The sequence below is a fragment of the Myotis brandtii genome, unplaced genomic scaffold (genome assembly GCF_000412655.1).
Source record: "Myotis brandtii unplaced genomic scaffold, ASM41265v1 scaffold23, whole genome shotgun sequence".
NCBI classification, from domain to species: domain Eukaryota; kingdom Metazoa; phylum Chordata; class Mammalia; order Chiroptera; family Vespertilionidae; genus Myotis; species Myotis brandtii.
The window spans coordinates 60,998-64,817 of record NW_005358649.1 but is presented as its reverse complement, the minus strand read 5'-3'; the positions used below and the strand labels follow the sequence as shown (position 1 = coordinate 64,817).

General features: G+C 38.8%; 1 pseudogene; it reads left to right on the top strand.

Annotated features, from left to right (window-relative positions):
- Positions 1–1,486: 1,486 nt before the first annotated feature.
- Positions 1,487–2,167, top strand: LOC102250533 (annotated as a pseudogene).
- Positions 2,168–3,820: the final 1,653 nt, after the last annotated feature.

Here is a 3,820-nt window from a genome sequence, read left to right as displayed (position 1 = left end):
GAGAGGAAGGAAGAGGGAGAGAGAGATAGAAACATCAGTGATGACAGAGACTTATTGATTGGCTGCCTCTTGCATGCCCCACACTTGGGGATCCAGCCGACAACCCAGGCATGTGCCCTGACTAGTAATCGAACTGTGACCTCCTAGTAAAGCAAGTATACAAGACGAGTGTGGATGGGAGAGTTGGAAGGGGTTGACTTCAGCGAACGTACCTCAATCAGATTGAGGACGTTTTTAGCAAAGGCCAGCTTAGGAGTACCCTAATTAAGTTAATAACAATGTACCTACCTATATAGTTTAAGTTTAAAAATTTGGCTCTCAAAAGAAATTTCAATCGTTGTACTGTTGATATTTAGCTCTGTTGACTAATGAGTTTGCCAACCACCGTCCTAGTTCATAGGTTGATGCTCAACCACTGAGCCTTGCTGGCTGGGCATATCCTAAGACTTTTTATGCTATTGTGTTTTTCCCAAAAGAAGATAAAATTTTGATTTTAAAATATTGTTGTTTATGAAATTGTATATTATTATACAAGCAGTACATAACTGCATTTTTTTAAAAGACTCAAGCAACAAAAAGGATGTAGAATAAAATATGGTAGACCCCCTAACACAGTGGTTCTCAACCTGTGGGTCACGACCCCTTTGGGGGTAGAACGACCCTTTCACAGGGGTTGCCTAAGACCATCGGAAAACATATATAATTACATATTGTTTTCGTGATTAATCACTATGCTTTAATTATGTTCAATTTGTAACAATGAAATTGGGGGTCACCACAACATGAGGAACTGTATTAAAGGGAAGGTTGAGAACCACTGCCCTAACACCTGCCATCACCAACACACACATGCGCACCCGTGCACACACATACATACATTCCCCTATTCACAATTAATAACATAATTTTCTAGTCATTTCACTGCTGTTTTGCATGCATATGCATATATACACACATATATTAATATAGTGGTTATTTTATCTTGTTTTGCTTTGCAAAGAAGCATCTGTGACTTGCTCTTTTCCACTCAATGTTATTTTAGAGATCTTTTATTCCAGTATCATTGGTCCACTTTCTTCTTTTTTTTTTAATCCTTACCCGAAGATATTTTTCCATTGGTTTTTAGAGAGAGTGGAAGAGAGAGGGAAAGATAGTGAGAAACAGTGATGTGAGAGAAACACATTGATTGGTTGCCTCCTGCATGTGCCCCAACCAGGGCCCAGGCCAGGGAGAAGCCTGCAACCGAGGACATGCCCTTAACCAGAATCGAACCCAGGACCCTTCAGTCCCCAGGCTGACTCTCTATCCACTGAGCTAAACTAGCTAGGGCCACTTTATTCTTTTTAATAACTGTATAGTATTCCATAGTATGGATTACTATAATTTATTTAACCATCCTTCTATCAATAGTACTTAGTTTTAGGGCTCCTTCCACCTTCACGTTCTTACTATTATAAACAGTGTTGAAATAAATATCCTTTTAAATATGGTGGGGTTCAGGACATGCTATCCCAAAATATGGAGCTCATACCCTTTGTCCTATTACATTTTCACACAACTTTCTAATTTTCATCAAATCTTCAATAAACTTACTTCTTCAGGTCTTCATTTTCTTATAAAGGCTTCTGTGTCATGTAAAAATTATATTAAAATAGGTTCAAGCAGAATCGATCTGATTGGCTTACCATAAGGAGTCTCTGTCTGTCAAATGGAGGTATATTTCTCAAGACTCACTATCTTTTTCTTCTCCAAAAGCTTCTCAAAGGGCATGCTGTCACCCATCCTCACACTAATGATGAACTTCTTTGTATTCTGTAGAAATCTCATCCCAGTCTTTGGGCCATATACCTCACCCTCTGAGTGTGAGCTGTGGGATATGTGGACAGTGATATACAGCAATGATGGGAACTTAGTCTGTTACAGTACATCCATCAGAGGAAGAGGTTTAAAGATGCTGGGTGGGAGCTCTTGGCTCTGTAGCTATGTCAATTCATTTTATCTATGGGCCTTTGAATCCAGTGAATTCCTATCTGAAGTTTTTGGAGCTGTACAGGAAAAACTGCCAAGGTCCACAGTGTTGATTCTGAATGACCACATTAGCCACTACCCACAGCTAGAGAATCCCATGGGCTTCCTGAATGCATGTATGGGCTTCATCAACTCCTGAACTGAAAGAGTAGCTTCCCTGTATTACCTCCTCTACTCTCTTATCTATTGCATATTCCATTTAGAAAGAAATGCCCCAAAGAGGTCCTGGCCACCAAACACTTCTCTCACAAAGGTCCACCTGACTCATATTGGTGAACAACATATAGGAAAAAGCCAGAAGAAGCTCTGACTAAGGGTGACCTAATAGTCCACCTCCCATTCCTTTGACATCTGATCAAGTGTATGGACTTGCCTTTGCCTTTGTGTTATTAGGAAAGTCTGATGAGCACTACTACTCATGGATGCAGAAAGGCAGACGTTCTTTTGCTTAAAAGTCTTTTAACATTTCTATGGACTTTTCTGAAGTATTTAGAAATGTTCATCTCTGGCCCAGCCCCAATTGGAATCTTATAGTAAAGAATGAGGAGATGGTGCCTGCTTACCTCTCCTTGAATGGCTTTAAGGGCCCATGCTTTTGAAAGCATTCCATGTAGCACAGCTTCAAGGGAGAGTGAGTCTCCCCTGTCATAACTTTGGATTTATTTTCTCAGCTGCATCTAATTATAGACATTTTGTTAAAAATATATTTTGCTTTATATAATGCAGCATTCTAAGTGTATTTTAAGACTATGATTTACTTACATGTATTATTTATATTTTAGAGGGGTAGTAAACCAGCAGATACTCTGGCAAAGTAGTGAACCTTATTAAACATATTTAATTTCTGAATAAATTGAATTAAATACAAATTATTTACAACATTTCCTAAAAGTCACAGGACATTAAAGACCAATAGCATCTATGCCAGAGAGTTATTATTAGCTAAAAAGATGAACTCTAACAGCAAATAACAGTCTGACTCTTCATACTTCAGTGCTTCAAAGCACGTCCTTCACAAGTTAATGTAGAGGGGAGGGGAGTGTTTACAGTCCAAATTACCCTGCTGAGTGTTCACTGATTCCTTTCATGATGATTTCTTCACTTCTCATTGGTTGTCCCAGATAGCTCTGCAATTCCTGCCCTTTATAGAAAGCAAAGTTCCAGAAACTGAAGAACAAATTCTGAAATGCCTATGAGTAAATGGTGCTGACTATTTTTTTTTTAAAGCCACAGTTTCATTGTTTTAGTTAAAACAGGATTATTAAATGATTCTTTTAAATTCTTTTTTAATTAGAAACCTCAAGTATGACAACAGAAAGTGGAATAAGTGTTTATTTTCTATTAGTAAAAATGAATTTTGACCAAAATAAAAAAACACTGAATATTTGTTGAGCCTCATAGTGACTCTTGGCATGGGTGCTCTTACCACTCCTTAGTCACAATGAGCACACTGAGGAACACAGACTGGGCTACAACCTGAACTCTGATCAGCTGATTCCAAAAGAATGCTTCTTTTCTCCCACAGAGAGGTGACTTTTTCATCCCTCCACCCCCACTCTGGTGAACAAGACACATCTCAGAGCCCTTTTGTGGAATGGGTCTCTGTGCTAGTGTCGTATTTCTGGAACTCGGCTAAAAGTCTGGTATTCAATTAGAAGAGAGATCAAATGACTCCAGGCTGCAAAACCAGCGCCTTGCCCCTCCTGAGTTAAAGATTCTCATTTACAGCTATTAATATTGAAACAGATGAGATATATCATTGTATCAGCCATCAATTTCCCCCTGCCTTCAT